Genomic DNA, 12,738 nt, shown 5'->3' on the forward strand with positions numbered 1-12,738 from the left:
CTTTACAGCACAATTGACTGTGGCACTAATGCAGCGTCGGCGTATAAAAGGAAGAGTCACACGGTGGCTGAAAGTGTGAACTGTGATTGGACATCTCTGCTTAAGTTACAACAGTCAAACTGTCTGGCGGCCAACGGGTTAAAAGCTTTTGCTGGTGGCGACAATACTCGACCAGCTATAGGTCACAGTCAAGTCCCAGCCACTGGATAGCCAACCTGCAAGACAGAGCATAATTATCCCAGCCAGTTACAGTTCAATAACTCCATCAAGCTGCTAGCCAGATACCAGGTTTCCCTGGCAACGCCTCCGAAGTGAATCGCAGATCAGAAAGAGAATGGGAGATAACACGGGACCCGGGGAGGGAGCGGGGCCAGGAGGACCGAGGGGGGATACACCCTCAAATACTGTGGACCTTTAGACAATATAAACACACATACACGTACACATACACACACACACGCACACTCACAACAAACCAGGTCTGAGAGCATTCCAGTTGGCTGTGCTGAGACCTCTGGCCTGCCAGGCCGTCAATCTGCTCCCTTTGAGCTTTGTTGTTTGGTTTTCAATCATCAGCCTCACTTTCCAGACTCCTGCTCTGTGCCCACAGGCCCACCGTGAAAATCCTCCAGACTCAGCGCAGCTCCACTGTCCTTTCAACTGACACCCCCACCTCCCACAGCACTTACTGTAATCTGAAAAAGTTAATGGAGTTTATCTCTCATCCCGTCGCCCTGAGAATAATAGAGAAACTTTTGCGCTTTCGATGCACAGGGATAATTACATTACAAGAGGCAACACGATTTATACCCTTGATTGAATTAAAAACAAAATTGATTTAGCGTTAGTGCAGACTTTAAGGGGTGTGTGTCTGTGTGTGTGTGGGGGGGCTTGTATAAAATGTGTGTCTTGCATGGTTGCATGTGTGCAGTGTCATTGGCACACTTTCATGTGAGTGTGTGTGTGTTCAGGTGACTGTCTGGCCTCCTGCCGCAGTGTCTGGAAACTCAGACGCCCCCCGCCCCCCTCCATTCCAAGCTGCTCCACTATCAGGCTCACCTGACCCCCCCCACACTCCCCCCCACCCACCCACCCACACACACGTACACACACACACACACACCCCGCTGCGATAAGAGATCCACTGAACACTGAGCTGCTTCAGCAGACAACACAACCTGACAATCAATGCAAAAAAACAAACAAAAAAAAAAAACGTCTAATTCACTGAATCCATCTGATTTCCATGTCAGCTCCAGCCCAAATCCAAAAGTGGCAGATAAATGTTAATCTGCTCTTATTACTTTTATCGGGGAGCGATGTGGCGGCGCAGTGTGTTACATGACCACCTCTGAACAATGGAGTGTAATCTCTCACACACACTCGGGTCCATCAGCTGGAGCCTTTGGTTTATCTACACCTATTCAAGGTCTGAATCAATCTCTGCCGCAGGAACTTGAAGACCAGCTGAGTATAGAAACATACCGCAGACCGGATTCTGTTTATTTAGCACAAGTACTACACCGTGTATATGCTCGGCATTTTGCTGAAGCACTGCTCGAGTTACTTGTGCAAAAAAATAAAGGAAAAGCTGGATTTCTGCTTTTTTTTTTTTTTTTTAAATCGGTTTCATTATTCAGTTTTTAGGCATCTCACTGGCTAAATTGTCACTGATAATTCTTAGTTTAATAAAACTGGTGTGATTGGGCCTGTGATGTTTATGTGTAAACACAGCACACAAATGCTTCAATTGAGAAACAAAAAAAAGATAATATGGCACCCTGCTGTTAAGTAACTTGACCTTGAAAACGACATTTACTCTGATTGCATTATAATATCAGAATTGAAAGATAAAATGAGTGAGTCAGAAGCAGTGCTCTTCCTTTAAATGAACTCACACTTATGTCAAATATATTCATATTACATACACTTCACTAATTCAAGGCCAACTGACATTAATAAAATGAATCAGGTTTCTCATTCTGCATTTCCTCAGAAAATCTTAATCATCAGCTCAGTGGGAAAGTGACAACATGTTTCATAAACATCATATTCAAAAGGTCAGAGATGCAGGAGTCAATTAATCTGCCTTTTTTTTTCAAGTCGATATAAAAAGCAGCTTTTACAGAAAAAAAAAAAAAGCATTTCCCTGAAGGAGATTTTCTCTTTTCCCCCCTGTTCTGTTTAGATGGCACAAAAGAGATCAATTTAGCAGTTGCTCATTGAGAACTAGTTTGACTTTGAACAAAGTTTGTATTCCCCGTTCAGTCAAGTCACAAACTAGCCGGGAGCTGATTTTTACGGGGTGATATTTATTGGATCCTTGGCGGATTGCTGCGAGCATGCCGCTTTGTTACTGTTGGGGGAGTGGTGAGGATTTCATCAGTGGGCTTGGGTGCTGCCAGACTTTGCTGCGTGTCAGACAGACCCTAATAAAACTGTCTGGCTGTTTTGTGGGCACCAGCTCTGCTCTGGCTGTGCTGCGTCTGACTGTTCAGCACTTGTCGCACTGTGCCTGGCTGTTTGGTATTCATGGGGCATGGCACTCCTTCAGCTGTTGCTGGGGGCTCTGTGGCATAGGCACAGACTGATTAGTTGGCATCGGCATTGTTCACTATGAAACCAAATGGGGAGACGGGAAGAAAAAAAAAAACATAATTAGGGAGAGAGGGAGACTGGAGACTGGGAGGAAGATGGAGAGGAGGGTATTAGAGAGAAAATCAATTGTTTTGAACTGCATTCCTAATATGGGTAATTTAGCAGAAATTAGGTTTTCAGAAAAGCACGCCGCCTTGGGTGAAACTGAAAGTTTAAAAACCAGGTCAAGCTGTAATGGTGAATGAATTCATACCTTTCAATAGCATAAAAGGAAAGAAAATTTTTTAGAGGGGCTAATTTATTGTAATTGCACTTCTATTGTCATGTTTTTAACAGACCAGTCCAATGTTTTTGTTCTCTATTAAATGTCTTTTCACCACGCCGTCCTGCTGAATCACAGTGTCTGTCTGAGTTCGTCCTGCGCCTCCACTTTAAATATTGATTTAGACCATTAACCGATTTGGTCGTGACATCTCATGACAATGGCAAATTTAGACAGAAATGATCAGATTAAGAAAGCAACAAAATTCCTCTGGAAGTGATTTCATTTTTTTTTTGTGTGTGTGTGAGTTCATTGATTTTTCTTCAACAAACTGTAAAATCTTTGCTCTGCTCTCTCATCTGAACACTGTCAGCAACTTTTTAACCACTTTCTGTCCACTGTCATTCACTGACAGTTTAAATGCATTTTTTTCATTTAGCTCAGACATAATTCGTATGAGATTAGTTGAAGCATTCTAGTTACTATGAAAAATTAATTGCTCTGTAATTGTGGTAATAAACTAAAATTTGGCTTCTGTTCTTGGGGTATACATATATTTATAAATTAGCATGTAAAACCTTTGGAACTTGTTTTTTTTTAATCAGATGTTATATTCTGTTATAATAAATATATGTGTAAAATATTTTACACTTTCTCAAATTTATGAAGCAGTATGAGTGCAATTACAACTGGTGTGTGTGATTAACAAAGAAATAAAGAGTAAATAAATGAGTTAGCTGTTGGAAAGCAGTTAAGTTAGCGAACTGCTAGAAATGAAACTATAAAAGGGATGTTATTAAAATCGGAAAACAGAGGCGGCAGATGTGGCATTAGTCTCAGACCGCTGCCATGGCGTCTAAATGAACCTGGGGTGATCACATTCAGAGCGACTGTCTTGGTAATGGTGGATCAGATATATTGGCTGGGTCTCTGTGATGTTGTGCTGTGGCGGTGACAGAGGTTAATCAACACGAGTCTGGGGTGTGGTGGTTGGTGTTCTGTCATTTCTAATCAGATCGTGTGTTACTTGAGTGTCACAAAGACACATTAGAATGTTGCAGCGTCGACGGGTATTTCGGTTTTGTGCCAGTGACACTGCTGCGATCAGGAAAAGTGTTCTTGATTCATTTCGGAAAACTGAAAAATTCTGGCTATAACCAACATGCACACAGCCCTGCATATACAGTTCATCATCAATGCTGCAGCTTAGTTAACACTTTATAAATGATGTGATGGAGGAGCTACAATCCTCCAAACGTTTGCTCTTTATTGTACTCGTCAACTTCCTTTTCGTGTCTTCCTCTCTCTACGTCGTCCCTCCCATGTATGTACACATTTTAAACAGTAAATCAGTTGCTGCTTCTTTCCGACTGCACCCTGGGAACATTCGGCAGGAAGTCGATTGTGCCCTCCGCCCGCGTCCCAAGAGCCTAACCCGTGATTTTTTATCAAGAGAGCTCACAAGTTAGGGTCTCAGGGAGCAGGTGAAGTACGACAGAGTCTACTGAGGAGCCGCAGTCAGCTGCAGGGCACTGAGTGGCACTGACACCTTTCCCTCTCTCTCTCTCTCTCTCTCTCTCTCTCTCTCCCTCACACACACACACACACACACACACACTGTCTATCCCTCAATCACTGCCAGTTGTAAGTACCCAATTTCTGCCCAAAGGCACCCACAGCCACAGTGTCTATTTTTTGTGTGGCACGGGCTGAAGTAAAAAAAAAAAAACCTAAAAAAAAAAAAGAAAAAAAAATGAAGGAGCTATGTGCCCTGAACGGAGAAAAAGATTCCCATGTTCCTCTTTTCCTCCACTGCAGTAACTTACTTTGTTCAGAAGGCTCAGCTTGATTCCTGTGCACACAAAGACATGCAAAGCTCGAAACATTTTCAGTCAAATGCTTACACGCACTAAATACCACAAGACACAACAACAGCAGCAACAAAAGAGAACAGAGGTAACAAAGGAAGACAAAGAGGTAAATTAGTTGGACATAGCGATAAATTTGTTGGAGGCGGCCAGAATTAAATTATCTTCATCGCAGCGCCCAGACAGAAGCAGAGGCTCAGACAAACAGACAAGCCTGCTCTGTGCTAACTAGCCTTTGTGCTGGAAAAGGAAAAGCCCCCCAGCCAAGCAGCCGGGCTTGCCTCTTTGTCCTAAAGAGCGTCGGCTGATCATCAGTCTACATTTCTCTCATCCTGGATGGCAGGACCCGGATCCGTCTGTTAGACCGTCCTTCCGTTTGCACTGACTGATGGAGGCAGAGAGAGCTACCTTGCAGCCTCAGCCTCTGGCTTTCCACCACAGCAGCAAGCACTGACAGTGTTCGGCCAGATATTAATAAATTAATAAAAAAAAAAAAACACAGTGCTTCGTGGCTCTGCTCTGTGGCTGCTCGGCACCGATCGGGGTGCAGGTAAAATTCCACATGAAAAGAACCTTTTTACAAAAGCAGAATCAGAAACAGAGCAGGCTCGTCTCCAGCACAGGTGCACGTTTGCGAGATGCCTCCAAAACTCGTGACCCCCACCAACTTTCCACCACTCACTGCAATACCCTCGACGCCAGATCCTACCACCCACCTGCCCGGCTCTGCCGCCATGGCGGCATGCTTGGCACGCAATAAGTTGTCAGTGTCAAAGGCAACAAGCTTCAGTCAGACATAACACAGCTTCTGTTAAACTAAAGCTTCGGGCACAGTTGGAACCATAGAATGCCGAACTGCAATAAAGATTAACCAAGTAATATTAAAAACATTCCCATGTCATTTTTGCCTGTCATGTACCCAAACAAACCACTGACTGCCCCCACCCCCTCCACCTCATCCTCCCATCCCAACACCCACCTCACAACTCCTCCCCCTCAGACTAAAAAAAAAAAAAAAAAAAAAAATCGGATAGATGTCTGTGACTGTCTCCTTCTCTCTGGGGAACGCCAGGCAAAGTGGAGGCTTCCGGAAATGAATGCTCCACGCCACCCGACGCATTGCCTCACACGCTCACTCCTCTGTCTGCCACCGACTGCGCCTTTTGTTATCCGCCTCTGAGCTGAGGATGAGGAGGAACAGAGGGAAAAAAGGGCAACAGAAGAAGGGAAAAAAGGGGGTGAAAGAAAGAGATTGAGGGGGGTACAAAGCCGAGGTGTCCGAGGGAAGCTGCAGCCAGACGCAGGTCAGTGAGGTGGGACGCCCCCCCCCCCAACCACCACCACTCCCCCCCCCCCCACCCCCCACCCCCCATCACGCCACCCTCCTCCCCCCACCACGCCTCAGCACAGACCATCACTCCATCCCAGCGCTTGCATTGTCAGCTCCATCTCTGCATCTCAACCCCCCACCACCAGCGCTCCTCCTCCCCCTTGCTCCAGACACTGGGACATCAGCCATGTCGTGACACTGTCATCTACACCTTCTACTTTTATTTTCCCACCTCTCCCTCTTTCCTCTATCGTCACAGGTCCAACACGATAGGCTGCCATCGCCGAAACCCCCCCTCAAAAAATAAAAATAAAAAAATTTGCTTCCTCCAGCTGCCACCGCCACAGCAAGTCGCTATCTTGCACACAACCACCCCCCCTCCCCCATTTGACCCTTCCACCCCCCAAGCCCTGACTCTCCAGCATCTACTGCCCTCTACCTACACACCGCCAACCCCCACCCATTCCCTCCCATCACACCAGGTCTGTACCTGTCTGCTTGTCTCGCTTGTCTGTTACTCCCTGTCTGCAGCTGCTTGCCCAAAGTGAGATACTGCAGCAGGAGTCTGCAGCGACAGCCTTCGCTCTTTCTCTCCCCCTCTCTCTCTCTCTCTCTCTCTCTCTCACACCCTCCATCCAGCCTTTGCTGGTGAACACGTTCCTCCCTGTGCTGATCAATTTCTTCTTTTTTCCAGTGGCGCACACAAACACACACACACACACACACACACACACACACACACACACACACACACACACACTGCAGCGAGCTGCATGGCCATGGAGGAAGATGCACTGTAGCAATCCCACTGTCTTGTAACATGGACTGTAACATGAATGCAGCTTGCACTCTTTCGTGCAAACACAAACAAAAAGAGCACTAATCGACTGATAACAGCCGCTGGTGCGAAATTGAGTGCAAACAGTCATCTCAGTAAGACGACACACAAACAGGGACCCCCACACAGACGGAACTGGCAGCTGATGTACAAGCGACAGCAGACAAACTAACAAGACCCCCCCCCCCCTAAAAAAAGGACAGGGTACCCAACACGGCTTGAACCGAGAGAGACAAGATACGGGACACAGAGTGACACTACAGCGACTCGGCTCAGCTGACACACAGTCAAACTGTCACACAGACAGCGATGTGGTCAGCGCGAGCATGAACACAAACGGTCACTGTCACAATATTGTGACCGAGAATTGAAGGAAGCAGCGTGAGCCGCAAGACTGCCTGAGACGGATGGAAACGCAATGTCGAATACTGTGTGGAAGGATTCCTCAATCACTGGAAACTCGTCGTATAATTTCTGCTTGTCAACCATTGGATTGTTTTTAATTATGTTGTAATTGCAGACGTACACATGCACAAAGTCTCTTCCTCTAAACATCTACATGTAAACCGATCCATCCTCCATGTGTCGCTCTGCCGTCTTAGCACCACAGAAACACACCTCTGGCCTTTACATATACACCACGCTGTGGCCTGCCAGCCCAATGCTCATCATATATGCTTATACATAAATATACAGCTATTTAAATTTAATATGCATTTGAACTCTCTAATCACAATTTAAAGTCAAACTGTGTAAATTTGTGTCTAAAGATTTCTGCAGTGTCACAAAAAAACAAAAACAAAGGAGAAGTGAAATATGTTCATTTATTTGGACTTTTCTTGTAAATCAAACGTGTCTCAGATGAACTAGTATGGGATAATTTATATGATGAATGCTATGAAACTGTGGGTCAAGGCGGTAGGAACAAAATTTGAAGAAGGCATTTTTTCTCATTCTCCTTCTGTCTGAATAAGATCTGCCCTTGACAGCTTGCTCTAATCTCAGAGCTTAATCACCTTCCACACCCTGGATAGATTAGGGTTATGACCCTGTGTGACAGAGGGGGCAGGGAAAAAGATCTCCAAATGTTATCATTGATTGATTATGCCCTTTAATTCAAATGGAAAACAGCAGCTTTTTAACTCGCTGCAATACAGAAAAAGGCTGAATTGTAAAATGTCACTTCATCAAAGACGGCGAATGCGTCGCTACTTTTCTATCCTGCGGAAACATGCAGACGCAGGGCGAGCCAAGAGCCCAAGAGGTGTAGAAGTAAATCCTGCAGCCAATGTCAAAACCGTGGCCAGGTTGAAGTCTATGGGGGATGGTCGGTCTTCTCAGATTGGCTTAGTGATGGCGGCAGTGACGCAGAGACGGGGGGTTGGGAATGTGCTGTATGTTAAAGCCAGCGGGGGCCAGCAGGCGGCCATATAGGTGATCAATCAGCTCCATTACAGCCATGTCACTGCAGAGTCTGGGGCTGTCGCCGCATCCCGCCCATCACCCCCTCCTCGTACACACACGCATACACACACACACACAAACGTTGCTTGCTTCATTTCTCGTCTAGACTAGAAATAGAAACCACTGGCGTGATGAAATTGGTCCACATGAGCAAACTGCATGCAAGATAAACACTCCGGTCACTGTTATGCACCCAATGACACGTCCTCAGAGAAGTGGTAGGAATCAGGGCACATAGGTATCTCATTAGGGTGGGATAAGCCACTGATCAGAGAATACAGAACCGAGTTGTTGTGACAGAGTTGAAGCAGATTCTAATTCACTCTCTTTGAATTGTGCCAAGAAAAAAAGCTTTTCAAAGCACCCAAAAATAGGAGCGGCTCCATTGTGATTGTTAAGTAGCACGCAGAATGAGCTAAGAGACATTGTGCAGCAGTCACTTGTAATGACACCATTCGTTTTCCTACAATAAGCTCAAAATATCTCCACGCTGCCTGCAGATGCATATCTGTGCCACAGATGCCAGACGAGCATCAGACAGGTATCCAAACAATGGACTTATCTCAGGCAGTGCAAGCAGCACAGAATGGGAACATGGAGCAGCAGAGGTAGGAGGGGTGAAGGAGGAGAGCGGAGGAGGGGGGGGGGGGGGCGTAGGGAATATGTGATGCACAGCGCCTCACCAGCCAGCCAGCCAGCCAGCCAGCCAGCGGGACATTAATGACGATCATGTCTTGTCACACTAGCTGCCGGGCCAGTCAGCAGATCCTGCCCTTGTCCCTGCCCTTCTCCAATCAATGGCATTGATCTGTCCCAGGGGTCAAGGGGCAAGAGCGTATCAATAGGAGGAGAGTGGCTGATGCAGCAGGCGGAGAGGGGCTGACTCCAGACAGATCAATGACACCCCCCGTCTGCCATTGGTGTGTTATGATTATTCATTTGCCATTAACCCGACCACATTAAGGGAATATGTTTCCGAGGGAAGAAATAGTGCTTGAGGCTGCTCGCTTTTATGGGGAAGTGAGATTTTATGAGTTGGGGAACTAAAGTACTGGTCTGGCCAGAACTGACAGTGTTCTGGTCTCAGACGATTTGTTACTAAGGTCTCCACCCGTCGGTGACGTCAAGAACAAGAAGCCAATCACTGCTCTCAGGCTGGTTACAGATGCAGTTGGCTGATTTTACCAGTACTTTGTGCCTGAGAGTCACTCCCTGTGATAGATTAGTTGTGGCTCTTGAAAACTTGAGGAAGAGAAAGTATCAGAGTATATTACCCCTGTGCACAGGGGATACGTGTGGATATACTGTTTGTTAGATCTCCAAACAAAAACATATACTGGATCCACTCCACTGCCAACGGAGGCTGAGTGTTTTTGCTTTTCTAACTCAGTGAAATTCATCTGCAACTGGAAATATAAGCTCTGAAGAATTAACATTGTCTCTCTTTTCCAAGTCTAAGAAACTATCAGCTCTTTTGGCTCTGGTCGTACAAGACAGCAGTCAATAAATTTCAAGGGTGACTAATGCAAATTGAACTGGCCAAGGATGAAGAAAATATATTTGAAATGATTGATTCAAGGCTTTGTATTTTTAAAAATAGTTTTTCTTGAAAAACAAGCAAGCACTGAAATGAGACAGACATGATATGAGCTTTCTGCAATAGATATGATCATTGCTTGCTCAAAAGACCCAGAGTTTATGTATATAGTTGACTGTTTCTGTTGTTTCTAATGGATTTAAATTTGTGTAAAGGTGACACTGAGTCACTCTCAGGCTACACGGCATTGCCAGCACTTTCTTCTTCACCTAATTTGGACTGTAGCTTACCAAATTCAATAAAGTGAATCCCTATTTTATTAATTCTTAAAGTCAGCTGAAGAACCTTGAGGCTCCTGGCCAACTGACTTGAAAGAGGCTGTTATAGCAGTGGGGACCAAAAAAAAAAAAAAAAAAATCAGTGGCCTGAACCACCCCTATCTAATCCCATAATTTATTTGTTCAACCATCCCATAAATGAAGGCCCAGCTGGAACCAATGACTTTTAGCTGTGCTGCTGGGGCAGCTGGACAGGGGAGTGCTGAGGCAGCAGGATTCTCAGCAGCGACGCTTCCCTCCACACATCTGGAGGAACCATCGGGGTTCAGAGGTGAGGAAAGATGAGAAAATCGCCGTTCTTAAAATAAACTCTTGCAAGGCACATCTTGACTCTCCATGCTCTGTTTAATTTGTGAAAGCTAAGGAAGAGGAAAGACTTCTTTTTAGCTAAACTGTAAAATAAAGTATATATTTCTGTTAAAATAAAGCAGCTGGATTTCATCCTGCCGAAAGCAATTCTTCATTTTAAGCTGACTAGCATCACATCCCCTCTGTGTCGCTCTGTGCACTGTCCACTCTTTGGCAGTTATTCTGTGAGTGGGTCAGAGCAGCAGTGGTGTGAACCCTGGCAGAATGAGGACGCGTGATCTGCCTGTCACTGTTGTTACAAAATAGGAGATAAAAGGAGTCCTTGGGTTTCCAGGGATTTACCAGGATCACATTCGCTCTCGGAAACCTGTTTGATGACAGTGACTCTTTTTGCTGATACAAAAGCTGTGCAGCATCTTCGGCCTTCAATGGAGGTCTTAGCATCACTACAGATTTAATTACTGATTATTTTAAAAATAGCTGTTTCTAATTAATCCCATTCAATATCAGCATGGATAGGAAACAATCAAGGGGTTTTCCCAGTGTTGTCTACACGTCCAAGATGATTTTGGGAATCACATACTTCTGTAAACTTAAAAACTCAAAGACTGCTCTGTCTTTTAACCTGGACCCTTTGTTCAGATTTCGCACTGTGGTTTAAATTTCTAACTACTTCTGTAAAATGAATAATGGATTGATTATTATAAATCTAATGTGTACACAGTCCCTAGGATGCAGGGAGTCTAAAGAACAAATGCTGCCTTTGGAGATTATTGTAAATGATTTCAAAGGGTAACAATACTTCTGGTTTAGTATTAGGCCAGTTCATTGGAAACTCTGAGCATCAAACACAGCAAAAAAGCTGCAGTCTTAACCACTTTAAACCAAAGAGCTAATTGGATAAATGACAAAGGCTGGAGAGAGGTGGTCCACTCAGCCCTGGCCCTAAACACTACAAAAGCAGTGTCATCCATCAAACTGAAAAAAAAAACCACTGTCACAATGATAAAGAACTACAGCAGAAATTACAACAACGCTCCCTGCTCAAGCTACATTTCAAATCAAGTCGTCCTGGTGAGTAAGAAACTGTGGTAAATCTGGAGCTGATCTGCCAGGTCATTTTTCTCGTGTGTGGTGCTTTGGAGTCGTTTTACAAGCTGTGGCTTCGTGCCAGACACAGATGAAGTCAGATGCATTCAGCCTAGTGGACAAGTCTACAGTAAACAGAGACTTCAGTGTTGCAGAGGCAAGCTTCAACCTGAAACTAGACCTCATATTACAAATACTCATTGTATGAAACCGCAATATATCACAAGGCTCAGAAACAACGTATAAACACTCAGCTTTTCCCATGCTGGGAAACCTGGAGTATGACTGAGGTCTACTTTAGGAAGCTTAAATAATCGTAGATGTAATAATCAAACCTCCACATGAGATGAGAAGTGTACCGAACCGGAGTCAGCTGCTGAAAAATATTCAAATGTAACGTGCAAATGGCGACGCTGTAAAACCGCAGGGCATGACAGTCACCAGGAAGAGTCTGTTAAACAGAACAAGTCAGATTTATTATGATTACGATATTTCGTACTTTGTGTTTATGTCGAACCATCTGTGCATCATAACGTTTGGTGCACAGCTCACGTGCGACGCCACGACCCCATGCTGACTAAACAGGCTGAGGTGTAATAACAGGCCGCAAAGACGGAGCAACTGTTGAGAAAGCGAAGCCATCACTGTGTGAAATAGGTTCCACCACACACCTTAGTGAGACAATGGCATTCCCAAATAAGACAATAAATTACTCATATTTAACACATTTTAATTATCAAAATGCCATGGTGTTGTGTCAACACATTAACATGGGATTTGGATTGGGCCTATTCAAACTGCACTTACTCCAAAGATTTTTCATTAACTACATATATCAGAACTTAGGGACTGACAGAGGAAAACAGTAGACTGCTCATTTGTTGTTCTGTGTGCTTTGCAGTTAAAGGGACACCACAATGCGATCGATCCAGCGCAGTTACTGCGGCTAACCACAATGCATTATGTCTAAAGAAACACAGCATACATTGAGCTAATGCTAATTAAAGGTTTTGAGCTGCAAGCAGGTTGGCTGGCCATAGCTAAAGGTCAGCTATGAAATAAGGAAGGAAAATAATATCATATGAAGACCATTAACACTGCATAG

The sequence above is a fragment of the Seriola aureovittata genome, chromosome 15, assembly GCF_021018895.1.
Source record: "Seriola aureovittata isolate HTS-2021-v1 ecotype China chromosome 15, ASM2101889v1, whole genome shotgun sequence".
Classification (NCBI taxonomy): domain Eukaryota; kingdom Metazoa; phylum Chordata; class Actinopteri; order Carangiformes; family Carangidae; genus Seriola; species Seriola aureovittata.